Genomic DNA, 23594 nt, shown 5'->3' with positions numbered 1-23594 from the left:
GGTTGTTTATGATTTTTGGCTTATCTTTTACCCCAACCTCAGGGTAATTCCCTGAATTAAATGGTAGGCTTTCAGAGAGTGGAGACTAAAAACCATAGACATATGAATTAGCACAGATATGACATTCAAAACATGACAGAAATAACTTGAAAATAAAATCCAAACTGTAACCCATAGCATGCACTACTATATAGTTAGAAATATTGGGTGCAGGCCGGGCTTGGTGGCTCACGCCTGTAATCACAGCACTTTGGGAGGCCGAGGCAGGCGGATCAACCAGACCAACATGGAGACCAGCCTGACCAACATGGAGAAACCCCGTCTCTACTAAAAATACAAAATTAGCCAGGTGTGGCGGCAGGCGCCTGTAATCCCAGCTACTTGGGAAGGTTGGGGCAGGGGAATTGCTTGAACCCAGGAGGCGGAGGTTGCGGTGAACTGAGATCGCGCCATTGCACTCCAGCCTAGGTGACAGAGCAAGACTCCAGCTCAAAAAAAAAAAAAAAAAATTGGGTGCAGGATAAGACTGGGAAGGAAAAGCAAATGTGTGTGTCAGTTGTTGCAAGAAGACTACACCATTGAGCTCATCTTTCCAGAATAAAAGGATCCTAATGAGGAAAACATATTATCAAGAAAATGACTAGAAGGCAGTTCTGTGATAGTGGTTACAGCAGCAGCTCTGCACACAGGCTGCACAGATCATACCAGCTGTGTTACTCCATGGCTGTGTGACCCTGGGTAACTTCTTTAACCTGTCTGTGTCTCAGTTTCTTTACCTATAAAATAAGGATAATAAAAATGCCTGCCTTAAAAGGATTATAAAATGGAGATAATAAGAACATTTGACTTACAGGATAAAGAGTTTTAAGTGAGCTAATAAATGTAATGTACTTTGAAGAAAGCTTGGCAGATACCCAAAAAGAGTTAGCTATTATTAGGAGTACTATTGTTACTACTACTACTACTATTATGCAATTTTACTACCTAACTCAGTCTATTTTGTTAGAGAATTATTGCCCCAAAAGAAGAAATGGGGCACATGGTGTAGAGATCACATTTAATTTAAAAAAAAAAAAAAGCAACACTCCACATGAAGATCCAGTAACCCTATTTCCTGAAGTTTGTGAAAGGACATTCAGTATGTTTTCTTCCTCTTTCAATCATGCCCCACCATTAAGAATCCAAAATGGAAGACTTCCTAGGTTATTGTTTTAAATGAGGCATTACTAACCATTATGATACAGCCTGGAAATACAAAGAGCACCTTAAAAAAAATTGAATTTGCTAATAAATTATGCTAATTCATTTTACTTTACACAGGGAATGACTGATTGTTTACAGATTCATAGCCTAATAGCTCTTTCATTTTCAGTATTGGAAAATGAAATATACCTCAAAGCATATGGTTATTCTGGAGACATATTACTAAATTTGATGCACCCAGACTAAAAAACTGTATGAGTGAGCCAGGAAATGTACAGCGAATGTACAAGAAGGCACCGTCAACAGCAGGCAGGCAAGGCCTGGTGTCAGAACCAAGCACACTCAGGGGAGATGTCTAAAATGCGTGCCTTTCTCCTAATCCTACTTACTTACCCAGCCTCCCCAGACGTGGGTTCTGGATCAGAGGAGGAGTGCTGATCCAGATAGAAATTCTGACACACACTCAGTTGCTTTGAGAATTACCATAATTAATCTTAAACTGATATGAGGCAAGCCCGAAGTTCATGATGGAATTCAAAGTCTTAAACACAACTAAATCCCCTTGGCCCAAAGTGGAGCCACACATAATAAGCTGTTAAAAATCAGGATTATTGTTCAAACCAGCACTGGGATCCCAAGGGCAGTCCAGAATCACTAGGATTTGCTGGTTTCTTCTCAGAACACTCCATTTCTAAACACTTAATTTTGGCTTTGCCAAAACAAATGCAGTTTCCAAGGGGAAGCAGATGAGGTGTAAGTTGAACCATTACCCATTACAAGTAGAATCTCTGAATCGTTTGATAACTAGCTCTCTTCTAGCAAACTGTTTTCCTAGAATTTTTTCCTGACTTAGGTATTATATTAATGCTCTTCCCTACTCGACAAATTTTATCACTCACTAATAAACAACAAAATAAAAGACACACCACAAAATCAGGACCAAGAAAATACGACCCAAACTAAAAAATATATCACAAAGTTAATATAATTGGGTCACAGATTCTGTTTTAAACTTCCTGGTAGTCAAAGCAAGAAGAGAAAAAGTTTGCAAGAATTAAGTTAAAGTGATTGCAGATAGAGACCCAGATGTAAATGATTATTCAAAAATTACATGTATAAATATTTCAGTAAATGTGGGTCTACTTAAGATTCACATGTGGATGCTACATGAAGGTTTTCTTTCACACATCCCTTCCAGAGCAATGGCTGCTGCCCTTTCCCTTAGGTCCCAAGCCACTCCAGAAGGAAGAGGTGTCCTGCAGATGGGACAATACTTCCGTTTTTAAAATAGGGTCAATGTTTCCATTTTACACCAAAAGAAATAATTGTTATTATTATTATTTTATGAATAAACTTTGTAATTTGGGAACCTAACATGGTACCTCTAATACCAAGAGCTCAATAAATGTTAACTAATTAAATTGAGCTTTGTGGCTAATAGTTTGAACACTTACATTGCTCTATTTAATTATAAAGGAAACTTTTAAAGTAATGGCCTATAATGCATTCTGATTTGGCTTAAAAAAAATCAAAAAACAAAAACAGCATTTTGAAATGTGGACTCACCAAGAACTCAGAAAGAGATCAGCTCTCCTTTGTCACTCCAATGCATTATGCAAAGCAAAAGGTCAGTAAACATATGCTGGATCAGATTCGGCCAGTTCTTCAGGTATCAGATATATAGCCACAATCCATTTGTTGTTTTGCTGTTATTTTTTTAAGAGTTTTCAGTGCAATTGTGAAGTACCGATATATAAACAAAAGTTAAGAAACAGTGTGTGAAAGAATAAAATGATAATCATATTTCTTTTTCTTTTTTTTTGAGATGGAGTCTTGCTCTGTCGCCTAGGCTGGAGTGCAGTAGCACGATCTGCTTACTGCAAGCTCCGCCTCGCAGGTTCAGGCCATTCTCCTGCCTCAGCCTCCCAAGTAGCTGGGACTATAGGCGCCCGCCACCACGCCTGCTAATTTTTTGTATTTTTAGTAGAGATGGGGTTTCACCATGTTAGCCAGGATGGTCTCGATCTCCTGACCTCATGATCCGCCCACCTTGGCCTCCCAAAGGGCTGCAATAATCATATTTCTATTGTAAGGAAGAATGAAAAGAACTTTCTATGCAGTGAGAAGCCACCCTGCATCCATCCTGGTCTCTGGTACTTACATGTACCTAAGTTAATCTTCACAATAATACGATTATGTACACTCTACCATTATCATTGTTTTACAGATAAGGATACTAGGGCTCAAAGAGGTTAAATAATGTGCTCGAGATCACAGATACATACAGCAAGAGAATAGGAGCCCATTTATATGTAATTGCAAAGCTCGTATTATTCCTAGCATACCTCGAAAGAACATTCACATAGCAGAATACAGGATACCAGGCTCATTTTTCTAAATGAGGAAACCAAAAAAAATATCAGAAAGACAAACTGGCATTGCAGTGTATGCTAGAGACAAAACTACAACTCGGAGCTTTTCTACCAATCACAGCTGGTTTGCTCTGAAAAGTGTCATTGACAGAGTGTCTGTGACATTCTGAAGAGAGAGTTTGTTAATAAATAACAACAATGTGTTTTCCCTCTTTTTACCATTTTTGGCTCATTGGTAAAACAGACTTTGTAAGCTTCTTTGTGAATTCAACTATTGTACTAAAGTACCAAAGGACATAATTGAGATAAACTAAAAAATATAATAAATGGACTAAAAACATACCATTTTCACAAGGGAAACCACTATTTTCTAGGTTGCATTCCCTAGAGCTAGAGAATATACTTCTAATGAGCTTTGAGTAATCCCATAAATTGAAAACCTAACCTTGTAATGCCTGATAGTAATCTAAACTACTTAGATATGTTTTGTATTATACCACAAAACAGTGGTTTGTTCATGAAATGTAACAAAATATCATGTGTTACTCATACTTTGGCCTTAGGCTTACATGTGTTGAAACCATAATCCCCAACGTATTTCAGAGTATGTTTGGACAACCAAAGTTACTCTATGAAAATGACCCAAAAGGAAAACCCTATTCCATTAAAAACACAAATTGCTAAGAGTTAAATGTTTAAGTATTGCATAGAGTGTATAAGGAAGATTTAAAATATAGTGTTCATTTTTCCCACTTAAAAAAATGAAAAAGGAACGTTCGGGAACCATGCAGGAAAGCTGTAAATTAGCTACATCCTGATCTACTTCATGTATGTTGCATTACGTAATGTGGAAGAAACGAGATACTACATCCCAACAAAAGGCTGTTTGATACAAAGAGCTTCAGATTCAGAGAGAAAGGGAGCTACCTTGGTTCTAAATTAGGAAGACGTTTCAGGGTAATGCAGAATATCAGAAACTAATAATAGAACTCACAGGTTGAAGATCCTCAAGTCAAAATACCTGAAGCCCATCTTGGAAATATTCATGGATATTATTGAGGCCATAAATTCTCCATAGACAGGGCTATGGTAGTTAAGAACGTGAACAGCAGTATCAGGTAGAAACACATCTAAAACCCAGTTCTGTAATTCACTAGGTCTATGGCCTTAGGAAAAGCACTTCCCCTCTCTGGGTCTTAATTTCCTCATTTCTAAAATGGAGACCTTTCTCCCAAAGTTGTGAGGATTAAATGAGATGGTGTATGCAAAATATTTAGTAAATTTCCTGGCACCTAGTATGCACTCAACAAGTCTTAGCTACTATTATTATTGTCATTATTATTGTTTTATGAATAATCTTTGTGATTTGGGGACTTAACCTGGTAACTATCATAAAAGAGCTCAATGCATATTTACTAATTGAACTGAGCTCTGTGGCTAAAAGCCTCAACACTTACATTGCTCTACTTAATTATAAAGGAAACTTTTAAAGTAACATCATCCAAACTCTGGGAAATGCTGGGTTGGCCATCAAATAAGACTGGGAAATGAGAGGTTCCTGCAGAACTTCTCAGAGTCTTCAATGTCACAATGTGAATTATAAATCTCAGCCAGGTGTGATGACTCACACCTGTAATCCCAGCACTTGGGGGGCCTAGGTGAGAGAAGCACTTAAGCCCAGGACTTTGAGACCAGCCTGGGCAATACAGTGAGACTCTGTCTCTACAAAAAATTTAAAAATTAGCTGAGTGTGGTGGTGCATTCCTGTAGTTCCACCTACTTGGGGAGCTGAGGTGGGAGGATAACTTGAGCCCAGAGGATGAGGCTGTAGTGAGCTATAATTGCATCACTGCACTCCAGTCTGGCTGACAAAGTGACACTCTGTCTCAAAAAAAAAAAAAAAAAAAAAAAAAAAAAAAATCTCCAGAAGAAGCATACAATAAAGCCTTCAGTGTTTCTCAAATTTATTGCACAGATTCCTCACCTGGAAAACAATTTTACAACATGATCCCAAATTCCTCCCTCCTAATTAAAGGGTTAGAATATCAAGCATTTTTCTGATCAAATTATGCATATGAATACATATATACATAAAAATGATGATTCTTCTTCAAAAGCAAAACCAATTAGATCTTTCTGCATTTTCTCTTTCCAAGGCCCACCCAAAAAGAACTCAATCTCTGATGCTCCATCATGTATATAACTTAATCCTTTAACTTAAATAGATCAAGTTCATCTAGAGTTTATTTTTAAGTCACTTCTGATTTAATATGCCTTTTTAAAAGCTTACGTTGGTTGACATTAAATCCTAGATGTTAACGCTGACAGGTTCCATGATAAAGACTTGATCATGTAAGAGTAAAACATTTTTTGAAAAACTTACTTTTCAGTAGGTTTCTTATTAAGACAAAATGTTACCCATATCCAAATCCTCAACAATGTTTAATGTGGTAAAAGCAGTTAATGAAACTGTCACTTTAATCTCCTAAGTAAAAGGGAAGCAGGAAACAAGGAAAGGCTCCATTTGCCTCTATCCCCCTATCTTCCAAACAAAGACGCTTCCTGGATCCTCTAGGATCCCAAATCTCACCCTTTGGCATTTTCTCTCTCTGAGCTGAAGACCCTGTTTCCATCTGTGTAGTGGGTATCCTCACACATGGTCGCTTCAGTTTCCATATGCCCAAAGTGAAACTCACAACTGCAGCACGAAACCTTTTCCAGCCCATCCTGGTATCAGTGTCATCCACACTTTCAGTCTTCCTCGATGTTTCCTTCACCCTCATCCTCCACCTTCAATCCACTTTCTGCCTCTTAGAAAGCTTTCCAGTTAATCCTTTCTCCAGGAGCCCCACTCTCTTTGCCTTTCTTCTTTTGTCTTTTCTGATCCAACAGAAGGTAGACAGCTTCCTGTTGCTGTTTTTGACATTCCTCTACCCTCTATCCATCCACTACCTTACTGAGAGATGTTTCTAAAATGAAAAGCAGTCCTCACACTCTCCTAGTGACAGTCCTTCAACGACTTGCCTTCTCCGACTGAATACAATGCAATCTGCTCAGCATGCTAGACAAGGCACTGCACAAAGTAGTTGTAACCTACCACTCTAGCCCACCTCTCACCAGGCTCCACTCCTTGGACTCCAGCCTCTCAAAAGACCCTGTGAGACACACACACACCATTTCTTCTACCATCTAGTATCTGCCACGCCCGACCTTGTCTTACTGGCAAACATACAAATATCTTTCAAACATACAAATATCTTTTAATACTTCCCTCTCACCAGCCTGCAAAGCAGATCCTAACTCCTGCCCCTTCATAGTGTTGTTATTCCCATCTCTGTGTTTCCCTCGCAATTAATATCTTCCTTTATTAGTATGCTTTTTAAGTTATCCTCAGGATGGAGTTTCTCAAGATTGTAGATATTCTCTTTTCGCCTCCATTTCTGCTCTATACAGCCCTACACAATGGCAGGTACATAGTGGGTGCCCATTCATGTCTATTCAGTGACTGAAAAATAAACGAATGAATGAAATCCAAATAGATTTTAAGGCTTTGATTTTAGAAACTGCTATGTTAAACATAAGGAAAGCCACAAAAATATGCCAACTCTTGTATTCTCCAAAAAAATCACGGAATATCTTGAGTGGAAAGAGTGAGTTATTAGGTAATTCTTTGTGTGGGTCCATTTGTGTCTGTGAACATAAAGACGTCCACTTTGGTGTATTGTGCCACTGAATTGAATGTCATCAGATAAAATTTAAAGCCCCATTCCACAATGAAAGGAAATTGGTGGTTCTGAAGTTGATTGGAGTAGAACGTAAAGTAAGTTATCATTTGTTTCTTTGGCTTAAAATTTCCCAAAATAACTCAAAGCTGTATTTCCATGACCATTGTCTTATGCTGGTAGAGCATCACCCCGAGAGGAAAATCTGCCCCCGTGTTAGCAAAAGCTTGAAATTCATTAGGCCAGGCGCTGAGAGGCGGACGCGTGTGCTGCTCTGCCCAGCAGAGGGCGCACAGCTCCCAATACCGTGCAACGCCGGCCAACAAAGCGGGCTGGCGGGACTGGGTGAGGTTGTTCAACAAACCCAAGCCTTTGAATCCGGGTCAGCGTGCTGACCTCCTGTTCTAGCCTGCTCCTTGGCATTCTGTTCTGTTCTTCCCACTCACAATGAGGTGTTAGTGAGCCTCCAGCTCTCAGGCAAACCAGTTTGGGAGCAAATAGGGAGAGGGCAAAGGTTAGGCTCTTCACTCAGGAGTGTGATGATTTCTTGGAAAAGGAAGCTTTAACTCACTCCTACTTGGCCTTACAGCGACAGAAAGCACCCTAAACTGGCTGTAGCCTACATTCTAATTCTTTCCTTCTGTAAGTGAATAAAGGACGATCAAGGTAGGGGTTTTCAATAGGCCCCTGTCCCCAAACTGAATGAAAATGACCTCCTACTCTAATTTGGTTTAGATATTTTAGGCATCGGAAGTGTAACGCTAAGATCACTACTCTATTAAAAGGCTCAATGGCATAAAGTCCTTCACCTAAGTACATTACTAATACTTAATGAGCTTGTAGAATAGGAGAGAAAATATGACATCCTCTCGCATTCTAAAAGCAGATGCTTCTGTTGATAAATGTAGGAAGAAGGGCCAGTGATCTAGAAAGAAAAAATTAAACATATAAAATAAAACAAGCAGAGTCATGTAACATTCAAGGAAACCTATAAGTTCCCACGCTTTTCTGAGAAAACAAGGGACCATCATAGGCCTTGCAGGGAGATTGCTTGTCTGCTCTGTTAATCATTAAACCTGTTAAAAGGGAGGAGATAGCAAAGGCCTCGGCGAACACTCAGAAAGATGTCACAAAATAGTTTTTTTCTTCCTTCCAAATATGCCTCAAGCACAGAAGTGAGAAGCCTGCCCGGAATTTTACCCCCACATTAAGGAACCTCCCCCACTCCTATGCAAAGATCTAGAAGCAGGAGGGAACATGGTTACTGAAAAATGGTGGCCACCTCAGGATGGGCTAAAGAACAAAATGGGGACCAGGGATAATGAAAGATGAAGGTTGGTGTAACTCACTGTAAATAGCGCTAAGGGTATGATCTATATCAAACTCATGAGAAGCCACTGAGGAATTTTAAACAGGGGAATGACATGAGCAGATTTGCATGTTGGGTAGATCATTCTAGAAATAGAAAATAGTGGGGCAAGCTTATGCATATCAAACATGAAATGTCAAATTAAATTTCATGCTTACTAATTATGATAGGGCATGGCAAGATCATTAACTTATTTTTGAAAAGCAGGACATACCAAATAAGAAGGGGAATTTTTCTCATTTCTAGTCCACTTGACTTACACCCTAAACCCAGGGCCTCATGCCTTGAACAATGCTAAGGGCTACTATTCATGCAGACCACAAGGCCGAAAACCATCTAAATCCAGAATAAAATCTCAAGTGATTTGAGATTTTATCACTACTATCTTACTTTCCAATCATAAAAGTATTATTCATTATACAGGAACTTAATTACACAAAAAAACTTATGGAACAGCTACTATATTTAATCCATTGTACTAGACTCTTTTGGGAACTCTGAGATCAATAAAATGTAATCTTTGTCTTTAGAAATTCAGAGACTACTTCAAATCAAGTAGAGGAAATCACTTGTTTTTTATTTGGTTTATAGGTAACCTTGGGCACACAAGAATACTAATGAAAGCACTTTTGTTATCATTATGCATTTGTAATACATATTCCTATGTATCTAAACCTTTTTAGTCTCTAATGTCCAGTTATGCAAGCGTAAATATAGAGTCTGAACTTAGGAAAATCAAATTTAAATCAACGTATTTTCTATACTCTTAGGTTGCATTTCCTTGAAAAATAGAGGTTAGATATTCTTAAAAACACATCAGCACCAACTAGAGAATAACCATAAAAAACAATAGGATGAAGAATATATTTAATTCATCCTAGAATTTAAGTTCCCTAGAAGTTCACATGAGAGTTCTGCTCCCTTCAGTCCTATTTATGCTCAAAATTACCATGCCAGTTCATTGCTCCAACATCCCATCAGTATTGCAGTTCTGAAAAGCAGCCACCCGAGACTGTTTGGGAAATTTCTACCATTTCTAGAAGCAAGTGGGAATACCCTAAGAGTGTCATCCTGTTGGAGAATGCTGCCACTACTATGAATAAGGTCTAGGATGGGATTGCTAATCCCATGAAAGGGAGAGATAGTATACCTAGAAATGATTAGAATGGATGACAAAAAGAACAGAAGATCCCAGAAGGGAAGGAAACAGTTCTAGTAGGTTTTCATGAGGACACTATGACTTCCTACTGTTGCAGGCCGAAAGAGTGAGAGTCGTGATCAACTCCATATACCACTGGAGGCTATCTGAGTAAACAGCAAATTGTTCTTATGAAAGCAGGATGTTGGCGAACTGACAAATTGAGTCTACCATCCAGAAAGAATGCTGAGGGCAGTCACGACCCAGGCACAAGTATTTCTTGTGATTAGACACATCTGAAGCCTGTTAGCAATAATGTGAACCTGTGATCAATCAAGCAGGTGACCAATCGTTAACTCCTCCTCCCTGCTCTTTCTACCCAATAAATAGGAAGGGCTGTAGAGGCTCAGGGTTGCTGCCTTTGCTCACTAGAAGCAGGGAACCCTCTTTTTCCCCCCAGATCCGTTCTTTGAAACAGTTTCTTTTGTTTTAAGTTTTCATTTCTGCGTTCCTACCCCATCGTTCAGTCCCGTAGTAACTGTGGCAAAGTGCAGCATCCAACTGCCTCTGTAACTCAGATTTGGGGGTTGGTTGGTTGGTTGGTTTTTCCCATGGCTTAAGTATATAACCATGGTTTGAGGGCTGACCTATAATCTGATCCTACATTAGCAGACACAATTGAGAGAGGAAAGAAATCTATTTCATGCAGCAGAGTTGGGCTGAAGTTACTTAAAGTGAAACCATGTTTAAAATTCTAAGTATTGTTATATGAAGAGGTCTCCATGGTAAAAATTGAAAGAGTATGTCTATAAAAGGCCAAAGAAACTATTTCTAAATGAAAATGTTGAGTGCTTTGAAATGAGAACTTTCAGGCAAAGGGCAATCCTGGATTTTTAGATACACTTTGAATTTGGCCATTTGAAGGGTTAGATCTTATTTGAAGGGTTAGATCTTAGAAAAACGGTGTCCAATCTTTTGGCTTCCCTGGGCCACATTTGAAGAAGTATCTTGGGTCACACATAAAATATACTAACACTAACGATAGCTGATGAGCAAAAACAGACAAACAAATAAATAAAAAAACCCTCACGTTTTAAGAAAGTTTACAAATTTGTGTTGGGCCGCATTCAGAGCCATCTAGGCTGCATACAGTCTGCAGGCCACAGGTTGGACAAGCTTGTCTTAGAGGCTTAGGCTTTCTCCTACAGAACTGCTGTTGTCAAATACTAGAAGACGAAGCATAAGGTTCCTGTGACACTCCACATCATGGAATTTCATGGTAATGAACCACAGCATAAATAAAGCCAGGGTACTTTGTGGTTCATGTAAGTATTTCCACATCAGACTCAAAACCTTCAGAAAATGTTTCTAAGCAGTATTATTTTATCACTCAGAAATCCATTACATGAGTACCTCCAAGATTTGTGGCTAGGACATATGTTCTTGATGGTTACAGTCCACAGGGAAACCTGGTGTCTGCAGATCCCAGATCGCTCCCTTCGCCAATCAAATGAGCTAAGAGCTTCAGGTCAACACAAAACAAAAGGTAAACTAGAATAACAAGAAGTTTTTAGACTGTACACCCTGATGTCAAACTCTACAGATTTCCACCTTATGCAATTACTGCCTTGGAAGCTATTCCTAAGACATCCAAATAGCAAATACTAAACTATTTGCTACTAATACATCTGGTCATTCAAAGGGTACACAGATAAAATGAAGAAATTCTGTTTGTATACTACCATCAGCAGTTTTGAATTTCATATAAATATGGGACTTAAAAAATATTCCCTTCTCCTCTTTCTTTCTAGAACTGGCTTCAGATTTATAGTATTCCATTTATGTTGCTATATTAGAATGACAGTAGTACATTTCATGTTTCGACTACAAAATATTGGAACATAGTGTGGAGTATGAGTACCTTAAAAGTACTTAACTGCCCCCCTCCCCCATATCAAAGTAAAGATAGCTTAAAAACAAAACAAAATTGTCTCTAACTAGACAATTCTGAGCATCATCCTCATGCCACAGACATATCTACTCCCTTTATGTGAAATGAACGCTTATTCATTTGAATCCAATCCACAAGGCTTATTAGAAAGAAAGAAAGAAAGAAAGAAAGAAAGAAAGAAAGAAAGAAAGAAAAAACCCTCTACCTTGATTCTTCAGAAATTCTGAATTTGTATGTCCACTTGACCAAGAAAAAAAGAAAAGTGATTTACTCTGGTTTTCATGATTTCTACTTCCTAAAGGTATTTGGGGCTTGAATTTCCAAATCAATTAGGAAGTTAAGTACCAAGCCTCCATGTCTCTCATCAAAGAAAAACGAACAGAACTTGTTACGATTGTATCCCCCAAACTGATTTGAAAGCCCTGGAGATTACCCAGATGCACAGAGGTTCTCTAATAAACCCTGCAACATTAACAAAATGAATACCTTAGATGACATTCTACAATCCATGTGTTATCAGTCAGCCCTGGTAACCCATTCATCTAGCCACAATGATGCCTGGAATTTGGGTGAAAGTGTTTTCAGCACAACTTTGTTGGTTGGGCTAATGGGACACTTGCATGAAGTCACTTTCTTAGATGCACAGAAATCCAGCTTGAGTCTACACTGGGATTCACACACACATAAAAAATGGGTGAACAGGAACTCTGGCTTTTATTCTTATGTTGTTGGAAATTCTTGCTCTTATTTGTTTGTTTGGTGGAAGGTTCCTGAAAAAAGAATAATGAAATGGTTTTGCAGACACATCCAGGAAGAGGCTGTAACTGGCAGAACAGACTGCTTTCAACTTCAGGTATGGGTTGTATGTTCTTTCTGTGTTCCAGTCTCATAGAAAGAACTGCTGACAGGCACAAGAAATGTTGCTTCAGAGCCCAACAGACAAAATATAACTGCAAAGAGGAAGAGAAGCAATCTCCTCACATGTGACCTGGTGCAGCCTCCTCACAATGAGAAATGCAGGGATCCCGGCACCCTATGGGCACTTTGGAAGAGCTTCCAGAGTGCACGGTGCCGGGTCTTTGGACGCTCACACCAGTATCCATATAGCACTCCCACTCAGGCGCTACCCCTACCTGACTTGCTGGGATTTGGAGTCCAGTAAGGGGAGCTAGAGTGAGGAAAATAAGAAAGGACTGCTTGAAAGTATAGCTAGAGGCCTGGAGTTACACCAGTGAGCAGAAAGTGATATTACGGTTTATTATGTATTATCCACAAGCTGGTAAGCCTGGGGAAACTTAGCTTAGAAATCAAAAGCAATTGGGTTTTAAGTTTGTTTCTTGAAGGAGTAAGAGAGAATATTAAAGAAATTCAGACGGGTAATTTGGAGGAAGAGAATGAAAACTTGTAATCACTAAGGTGACTTATATTACCCAGAATCATGCTCATACAGGAAATCTTATAAAATGAATCCATTCTTCAGAGGACTGAAAGGCATTCCAAGGGACCAGCTTTGGTGCTGAAGTTAATATGACCCTCAAAGCAAAAGCAAGTAAACCACTGCAATTTGGTGTAAAAAGCATGGCTATCATCTACCCTCCCACACTTCATTTCCTCAATTTTAAATAAAAACATTCCTTACCCTTCAATTTACAGCCAACAATCTAATTTCGTAATTAATAAGAATACACACGCTACCCACAAACTTCTGAGAAACCCTCTCCCAACCCTATGGTATCCTCTGACAAGGATAATATTGGGTAGCAAGCAAATCTCAAGCACCAGCTTCTGAGGCTTCCCTTAAAAAAGTGTCGGTTTCAACCTCCCTCTCTCATCTGACCACAAAACAGACCTGCTTCCTGTGGCATCGGAAGTTGGCAGCAGCAATGAGACAGTATTTCATTTAGAAGGAAGTGGAGAGGAAGGTAGGCCCCGTTTAGGTTCCCCTTAAAATTCCAACTCTCCAGTCACCATTAAGTTTAGAATTGTGGACAGAAAAGAAGATGGTCTTGGAGATGAGAGAAATGCTCTTATTAAGAATCATTATCCCCTTGTCAGTATTTTGAAGGTCTAATATTCTCTCTCTCTCAAATGTCAACCCTCTCCATTCTGAGAGTCATGTATCACACATGTGTGGTTTGAAAATTTGCACACTACCTACACAGATCCTGTGTTTGGGATGGTAGCTGTCATTCCCTGGTCAAAGGTACCATCTTCTGTCACCTTCTTGACCACCTGGTTTTCTGAAATAATATCCTACAGGTATGGCTCACATCCCATGCATCCAAATGGATGTCTGTCCCATCAACAGATGTTGATGTCCCATCAAACAGATGTTTGACCCCTGCATGCTCGTTCCCACTCTGGATTTCATGTCTACGTGAACAGTACCTCTTCTTGCAGTGACTTTCTCTAGTTCTCTGCTAGGAAAAAGAAATTCATATACATGAATGCCCAAAACAATTATCACCTCTATGAATCCTCCCTCCACTCACCTTTCTAAAGAGCATCTGCCTCTATAGTAATGACCTGGCGTGCTGACATACATGAATTAATTGTTTATGTGTCCAGCTCCCTGAACAAGGTTCAAGACATTGATTTCGTCCTTTTGGTAGTGAAGATAATTAGAATCTCTTGGCTGAATCATCACTCTAACTACAGTCTACTGGCAAAGAGGGGCCCACCATGGTCCAGAACTCAAGAGAAAGGCCTGGTTCCAGGATATTGAGTGCTGTGGTCCAGTTACCCTTTTGCACTGTTGCGCTTTAAGCAACAGCTAAGGGTGTGAATTTAAACAGCTGATATCTTGGCATGTGGCACTACCTATGCAGAAATCTGGACTTGCAAGGATATTATCACTCCAGTAGATGAGAATTCACTTGTCTGTGAGAAACCATGGGTACACTATTTGACGGAGATGAAGAAAAGGCAGTAGCATGCTAATAAGACTTTTCAGTCTTTTCCTGACCTTTTTGGGTAAAATAATACACTGGATTTTTTTGGGGGGTGGGGGGTGGGGGAGAAACTAATAGAGGAGTCAGATGATATCTGAAGGGCTCAAAGATTAGCTGGAAAAATAAAAAAATAGTACCTATATTTGTCAGAATAGGCTGAATTATGTTACAGGAACAGCAACCCCAAATCTCAGTGGCTTAAAACAACAAAGGTTCATTTCTCTTCCATGCTACATTTCAACTGTGGGTCAATAGTGGACTCTGTTCCTTTTAATCATTGAGGAACCCAGGCTGACAAAGAAGTCACTGTATCAAGCATTTACCAGTCCACCATGCCAAGGAGATTGAGAGCTCTTCCGGGTCTCAGGCAGGATACGGAATGCTCTGGCCTGGAAATGACATACAACCCTCTGTCTGTGGCACCACGGCCAGACCTAGTCTTCATTCCACCCTACTATAAGAAAGCCAGGAAGTGAATCCTGCCACATTGCCACCAGTCAGAAAGCTGGAAATATTTGGTAAACAGCACTGACGACTACATGACCTTATTTGTGCTTCAAGCTTGTAAAGTAGATCACACTTGTTACAATAAATTGAATTATATTTTACTGAAACAGGTTTTCCTGTTAATTTAGTTTAAATGAATCAAATGCATATTGCTCATAGATGTTTCCATGTCCAGTCTGAAAGATTCTAGGAAAAAAAACTTATCTGAACCTGAAGTTGTACAACAATTGCACAGTTCTATCTCCAAGATGTTTTGCTAAGGAAGCTAAGCCAGAACAATTCCTTGTTTGATAAATAATTTGGGAAACATTAACCTACCTATTAACAATCTGATTTTTATAGGTTAAGGATTTTCTTTTGGAGAAACAGAATCTGATGGAAAACAGAGATTCATTAGAATAACAAAAATATGTAAGATCTAGTTTCTATCTTCTTACCTACTCGCTGTATAACTTTGAATCCCTGTGCTTCAATATTTCTACCCAGAAATAGACAACATTATTTCATTCAGTTATCAAATAGTCATTGTGCATCCACTGGATGCAGCCACTAGGTTGCATTGGTAATACAGCGATTAAGGGGAAAGATGCACGATACTTGATCTCACGGATCTTCTAATCTGCTTGCTACTAGTTATAAAAACCATTTGATTCTAAATAATAGAATGTGTTAATACAGGAATAAATATCCATAGTATAAAAATTACCAAGACTGTCACTAATCTGTTCAATGCACCAGTATAAGAGTCTTTAAAAGGCGGTAATAGGGAAGACAAGTGACAGGAAGGCAATGAATACAAGAGGGAAATGTAAACTTTAACACCTCATATATTAGCTGAAAGAAGGTCTGAAAGAAGATCTCCATCCGTCCGCATCTACCAGAACCCCAGTGTTCAATGAAACACAAGTCCAAGTTTCCAAAGATATGTAAAAGCCAAACCTGTCAAATAGTGTGTGGCCCATTCATGGAGAGGAAGTCATATTTTCTTGGATAGCTGATAGGGCCTTAAGTTCTCCTTTGATTTCCTAGGTATTCAACTTGAAACAATTTGTGCGTATTTAAAGAATCCCATTTCCTAAATGAAAAATTTACATTGCAGCAGCAATATTCAATGTTACCAAAGTGATCTCTATACATTTAGAAAAGCGGTGGTAGAATTTTATCTGTGACTGTCTGGTCCTTTTAATATCAGTAGTACCAATATGATTTCCAAGGACATGATGTACTCCCAGTGCCTATTGTAATTTTATTTTTTAGCTATTTTTATTGGAATGAGTGAATAAACTATTAAAACACAAAGAATCCTTTTATAACTACAAAGGAAATGTGCAAAAAGCAATGGAAAGGATAAGAAATGATTTCTAAATTGAACAGTTTGTTTTATTATTAACAATAACAATAAAGTAAGTCACACAGCTCATAAGTCCTCCCAGATGAGACATCTGTGGGATTCTCTAGTTTGAAAAGAAACTTAGCTTATAAACATGTCAGCCATGTCCCAAATAAAATGAGGATTTCGAACTACATGGAAATGAAACTATTTGTTCTTCAACATGTCCAAGATTCAGTGTTATTTTAAGATGCTTTTCCTTCCAATTAAATAGGACATGTTTTCCATCAGCTGCAGAGGGAAAAGGTACAAGTAATTTTGGTGAATATAAATTGCTTAAGCTACTAAACTTCAGATCATAGGCTATCAACCACTGATATGAAATCTAAATCCACCCCAGCTCACAGTGTAAAGAGTCCATGTTAGGTTTGAACCTTATTAGCAAAGATCATCTCCATATTCTGGTTACCACATTTGACCTTTAATGAGTTGGGACAGCTAAATGATTTTGAAGATGGGAGTGGTGTAACTAGTTATAACTGTAACTAGTTCCTAAAAATTTATCGTACTCTTTTTTTGGGGGGGCATGAAAAAGAAAAGAAAAAAGAAAGGAGAGAGGTGTAGTTAGTAGCCATTGAGATACACAACATAAAGGGAGTTAGTGAAAGCTTCTCTTTTTCCACGCCCTTGTCCCAGAAACAATGTGAGGACTTGTCCTCTGCCTCTAAGGTGATACCAGTTTTATCAGTGACAACATGTCAATTAAATGCTCCCAACTTTGTACACAATGCTTTTCAATGTTCACTGACTCAACTCGATTCTCTTCTCTGTTCATGACAATAATGAATCATGATAAATTACAACAAAAATTAAAGAAGCACAATACATTTCCTGAAGCCTCCACAAATGGGAAAGAGGGAATGGAAAGAATGTGGCCTTCACTGTCATACAAATCCATCACTAAAGAGCATTATGACCTCGGTCAAATTACTTCACTTTTGCCGACGGAGTGGGGGGCATTTTCATCAACTATAACATGGAGGACAATAGTTTTTCACAGAGTTGTGGCAGATAGTATAAAGATAATATATTTTGAAGCACCTAGCACATGGTAAGCTTTAAATTTTTTGATTTCTTACTTAGAATATTATACAGAGAATTTTATTTTTTCTGATGTCTTAGGCAACCTCTTTTTTCATATTCAGGGCCAATGGCTACCCTAAAGTAAAATGATTCATTGAAGACAGAAAAAATGAGACCTTGCCAATAAACTACTCCTAAACTATTAAAGAAATGATGCTAGGCCGGGCGGGGTGGCTCAAGCCTGTAATCCCAGCACTTTGGGAGGCCGAGACGGGTGGATCACGAGGTCAGGAGATCGAGACCATCCTGGCGAACATGGTGAAACCCTGTCTCTACTAAAAAAATACAAAAAACTAGCCGGGTGAGGTGGCGGGCACCTGTAGTCCCAGCTACTCGGGAGGCTGAGGCAGGAGAATGGCGTGAACTTGGGAGGCGGAGCTTGCAGTGAGCTGAGATCCGGCCACCGCACTCCAGCCTGGGTGACAGAGTGAGACTCCATCTCAAAAAAATAATAATAAATAAAAATAAAAATAAAGAAATGATGCTTTGAGGATCCCATCTTCATTCTAAACTTAGCAGAGTGGCTTGAAGGGCTGTTGAGGTGAGCAGGGAAGCCGAGCGGATGGGGCTTTGAGTTTCTCTCCCTACTTTAACCAAAGCAGCCGCACTGTGTTCTGTTTTACATTGACCATGCATAAATGTGGGATTTGGAAAATTCACCAATGATGTCCTACTTTTTTACTGTCTTGTTGGTGCCACACAGGACCTGACTAAAATCCTGTGAAGAGAGGAGAGGTGTCCCCAGTTGTTCTCACTGTGAATAATCCTGGAAGTTCATGACAAGAGATTCTCAGGTAAATCTGGGGCCATAGTTTGAGTCAGACTCTCCATTTTATAGAGGAGAAAACTGAGGCATGGGGAGGTTAATTAACTTGCCCAAGTGAGCTAATTAAATCATTTGAGAGCATGTTGAAATGGGCAAATTCCTAGCAACTTGGCAAGTGGAGGTTCCTGTTATAATAATTGGGTACAAAAAGGAAGGGTGATCACATTTCATAATTATGGTAGAGGTGACTTGGGTAGAACAGATAATATATTGGGATGGTACATCATATTTTATCTGGAAAATCATAGTGAGATGTTGTTGTTGTTGTTTGTGGGACAGAGTCTCACTTAGTCTGTCATCCAGGCTGGAGTGCAGTGACACAATCTCAGCTCACTGTAACCTCCACCTCCCAGGCTCAAGTGATTCTCCTGCCTCGGCCTCCCAAGCAGCTGGGATTACAGGAGTGTACCACCGCATCGGCTAATTTTTGTATTTTTAGTAGAGATGGGTTTCGCCATGTTGACTAGGCTATTCTCAAATTCCTGACCTCAAGTGATCCGCCTTCCTCAGCCTCCCAAAGTTTTGGGTTACAGGCGTGAGTCACCATGCCTGGCCCATACTGAGATATTTCAACTCAAAAATCTTTTTTGACACTGTTTATTACCATTTTATTAGAGTGTTCTCAAACTTTCTTATTTATGAAACACTCAGGCCACTCTTGAAGGCAACAATTGTGCATTGTCCTTTGCCAATGCCCATTTTCTAATTGCCAACAATATCCATTTACTTCCCCTAAAAACACCAACCAAGGATAATATGGTCTGACCATACCTACCTCTCTGGCACCGGTTGCTGGGCATGTGGGAAGGTGTGGGTTTGGGGAGGCAATGGACAGAAATTATTAATCCAGTGGAAAAGGGAGAGGGGTTCCCACTAGAATCCCATGGACTCTAGGCCAAGGACAGAGCTGGGTGTTCAGCTCCTCCCCTGCTCTGGATTCCAAGGCCAAGTCAGATTCTGTGACTCTGAACTCTTAAGTTCTACTGGCCTCCACCTTCTTACCTGGCCATATCCTTCATAATCGTTGACTTCTTCCCCTTTGTGTCCTACCAGCTGCTCAGAATCTGACCCAAAGCTATGCTTTTCTCCTAGGCCCTAGTCTGGTTGGATCATCTGGCACTTACTTGTGCCCTTAATTCTAAGCAGGATATTTCACTTAGTTCTTTAGAGAGCCTTTTGATGCAAAGTGACATAATGTAAAAATCACTATTTATCACTGATAAATCTGTACAACTGATGTCCCTGACCTCCGGGGACCATACCCAAGACCTAGAGATGAGAAACAGCAATGGGATGAAGATCTCTCTTTACCTCCTTGATCACAGGGAAACAAAACAAAACATAGAATTGCTACTACCCCTTTTTTTGTTTTGGTACACAACAAAATATCTCAGTCAAAACCATATTCAAAATATTGCCTGGCTCAGGGTAAGCACCTCCTCAGCAAAACCCAAATACAGAATCTAAAAACAAATCAGAAAGCCCCTGGCACTACTTTACTTCTAAGTTTACTACACATTCTCCAAATATCACACAGTCCTCCATTCCATATGCATGTCCCTAGATTAGCAATCTTGCAATTTATAGGATATGAAGTTTCCAACCTCCTTTATTCACCTTCATCATTCCTCTAGCTCTTCCCTGTATGCTCTCCACCCACAATCCCTCTGCTCAGGGCGTGCAGACCCAGACAGTCAACCAGAGAGGATGTAAGTCTCTTCCAGACAACCAACCAGTGCTCTTAGGATGCCTCATCTTGTGGTCTGCAAATCCAGGAGCAGCAGTCACCATTATTTTATTTGAATCTCTGCCACAAAGTAATAAGAGAGACAATGGGACCTGATTCCTATCCTATGGGCCCTCAGTTGGCAATAGCTAAACTGGACAGCCCATAATTATGGTGATTAGCAATTCACAAGGGTGAAAGTGATCTTAAAGAAAATCTAAACCAACATTTCAACTAATGTTTAAACCTGTTGTTTAATATTACCAAAGATTTGTCTTCTAATGTAAATTTGACACTTCCTACAGTAAAACTTCTGTCTTTTGCAAAGTTTTCTGAATAATGTGCAAAGAAATACAGACACACCTTAGAGATATTACAAGCTTGGCTCAGACCACTGCAAAAAAGCAAATATCACAATAAACAAGTATTGTAATAAAGTGAATATCAAAATAAAACAAGTCGTATGAATTTTGTGGTTTCCAGTGCATATAAGTTATGTTTATACTATACTGAAAGTTAAGTGTGCAACAGCATTACGTCTAAAAAATATATCTTAATTTAAAAATATTTTATTGCTAAAAAATGCTAACAATCATCTGTTCCTTCAGTACATCATAACCTTTTTACTGGTGGAGGGTCTTGTCTTGATGTTGATGGCTGCTGATTGATCAAAGTGGTGGCTGCTGAAAATTGGAGTGGCTGTGGCAATTTCATCAAATAGAACAATGAACTTTACTGCATTGATTAACTCTTCCTTTCACAAAAGATTTCTCTATAGCATGCGATGCTCTTTGATAGCATTTTACCCACAGTAGAATTTTCAAAATTGGAGTGAATTCCCTCAAATTTTGTCACTTCTCTATTAATTAAATTTATAAAATATTTTAAATCCTTTGTTGTCAATTCAACAATGTTCACAGGATCTGATGTTCACCAGGAGTAGATTCCATCTCAATAAATTGCTTTTTTGGCTCATCTATAAGAAGCAACTTCTCATGCATTCACATTTGATCATAAGATTGCAGAAATTCAGTGACATCTTTAGGCTCCACTTCATATTTTAATCCTTTGTTATTTCCACCACATCTGCAGTTACTTCCTCTGCTGAGGTCTTGAGCCCCCTCAAAGTCATCTGTGAATGCTAGAATCAAATTATTCCAAACCCTTATTAATGTTGGTATTTCAGCCTCCTTCTGTGAATCACAAATGTCCTTAATGGCATATAGACTGGTGAATCCTCTCCAGAAAGTTTTAATTACTTTTCCCAGATCCATCAGAGGAATCACTATCTATGGGAGGTACATCCTTATGAAATGTATAAAAAGAATTGTCGGGGGGCACACCCAAGATGGCTGAATAAGAACAGCTCCAGCCTCCAACTCCCAGCGTGAGTGACACAGAAGATGGGTGATTTCTGCATTTTCAACTGAGGCACCGGGTTCATCTTACTGGGGTGTGTCGGACAGTTGGCGCTGTTCCGCAGGTGCAGCCCTGCCAGCGAGAGCTGAAGCAGGGCGAGGCATCACCTCACCTGGGAAGTGCAAGGGGGAAGGGAATTCCTTTTCCTAGCCAAAGGGAATTGAAACACACAACACCTGGAAAATCGGGTAACTCCCACCCTAATACTGTGCTTTACAAAGGGTCTTAGCAAATGGCACACCAGGAGATTACATCCCACACCTGGCCCGGAGGGTCCCACGCCCATGGAGCCTCCCTCATTGCTAGCACAGCAGTCTGCGAGCTAACGGCAAGACAGCAGCAACGCTGGGGGAGGGTCGCCCACAATTGCTGAGGCTTAAGTAGGTAAACAAAGCTGCTAGGAAGCTTGAATTGGGTGGAGCCCACCACAGTTCAAGGAGGCCGGCCTGCCTCTGTAGACTCCTCCTCTGGGGACAGGGCATAGCTAAACAAAAAGCAGCAGAAACCTCGGCAGAGATAATTGCCCCTGTCTGACAGCTTTGAAGAGAGCAGTGGATCTTTCAGCATGGAGGTTGAGATCTGAGAACGGACAGACTGCCTGCTCAAGTGGGTCCCTGACCCCTGAGTAGCCTAACTGGGAGACATCCCCCACTAGGTGCAGACAGACCACTCACACCTCACACGGTGGGGTACACCCCTGAGATGAAGCTTCTAGAGCAAGAATCAGACAGCAACACTCACTGTTTGGCAATACTCTATCTTCTGCAGCCTCTGCTGCTGATACCCAGGCAAACAGGGTCTGGAGTGGACCTCAAGCAAACTCCAACAGACCTACAGCTGAGGGTCCTGACTGTTAGAAGGAAAACTAACAAACAGAAAGTACATGCACACCAAAAGCCCATCAGTACATCACCATCATCAAAGACCAAAGGCAGATAAAACCACAAAGATGGGGAAAAAGCAGTGCAGAAAAGCTGAAAATTCAAAAAATCAGAGCGCATCTCCCCTTCCAAAGGAATGCAGCTCATCGCCAGCAATGAAGCAAAGCTGGACAGAGAATGACTTTGACGAGTTGAGAGAAGAAGGCTTCAGTCGATCAAACTTCTCAGAGCTAAAGGAGGAACTACGAAACCAGCGCAAAGAAATTAAAAACCTTGAAAAAAGAATGGATGAATGGATAACTAGAAAAATCAATGCAGAGAAGACCTTAAAAGAACTGACAGAGATGAAAACCATAACACGAGAAATACATAAAAATTGAACAAGCTTCAGTAACCGACTCGATCAACTGGAAGAAAGAGTATCAGCAACTGAAGATCAAATGAATGAAATGAAGTAAAAAGAGAAGTGTAGAGACAAAAGAGTAAAAAGAAATGAACAAAGCCTCCAAGAAATATGAGATTATGTGGAAAGAACAAATCTACGTCTGATGGGTGTGCCTGAAAGTGATGGGGAATATAGAACCAAGTTGGAAAACACTCTGGAGGATATCAGCCAGGATAACTTCCCCAACCTAGTAAGGCAGGCCAACATTCAAATTCAGGAAATATAGAGAACGCCACAAAGATACTCCTTGAGCAGAGCAACTCCAAGACACATAATTGTCAGATTCAACAAAGTTGAAATGAAGGAAAAAATATTAAGGGCAGCCAGAGAGAAAGGTCGGGTTACCCACAAAGGGAAGCCCATCAGACTAAGAGCAGATCTCTCGGAAGAAACTCTCCAAGTCAGAAGAGAGTGGGGTCCAATATTCAACATTCTTAAAGAAAAGAATTTTGAACCCAGAATTTCATATCCAGCCAAACTAAGTTTCATAAGTGAAGGAGAAATAAAATCCTTTACAAACAAGCAAATGCTTAGAGATTTTGTCACCACCAGGCCTGCCCTACAAGAGATCTTGAAGGAAGCACTAAACATGGAAAGGAACAACAGGTACC

The 23594-nt window shown here is 39.8% G+C and overlaps 1 protein-coding gene and 1 long non-coding RNA gene across 4 annotated transcripts in view; one reads left to right on the top strand and one right to left on the bottom strand.

The window, feature by feature from the left end:
• SUGCT (succinyl-CoA:glutarate-CoA transferase) overlaps positions 1–23594 on the bottom strand; it is a 732347-nt gene that overhangs the window by 252652 nt on the left and 456101 nt on the right. The window lies entirely within an intron of this gene.
• The window catches only part of LOC108526585 (uncharacterized), a 21542-nt gene continuing 15506 nt past the window's right edge, over positions 17559–23594 (top strand). For both annotated transcript variants that reach the window (XR_001884562.1, XR_001884561.1), the window contains exons 1-2: positions 17559–17654; positions 18390–18480. This is a non-coding gene — a long non-coding RNA (uncharacterized LOC108526585). The remainder of the gene's footprint in view (positions 17655–18389; positions 18481–23594) is intronic.

The sequence above is a fragment of the Rhinopithecus bieti genome, unplaced genomic scaffold, assembly GCF_001698545.2.
Source record: "Rhinopithecus bieti isolate Rb0 unplaced genomic scaffold, ASM169854v2 scaffold_2439, whole genome shotgun sequence".
Taxonomy (NCBI): Eukaryota; Metazoa; Chordata; class Mammalia; order Primates; family Cercopithecidae; genus Rhinopithecus; species Rhinopithecus bieti.
This window is presented reverse-complemented; position numbering and strand designations above follow the sequence as displayed.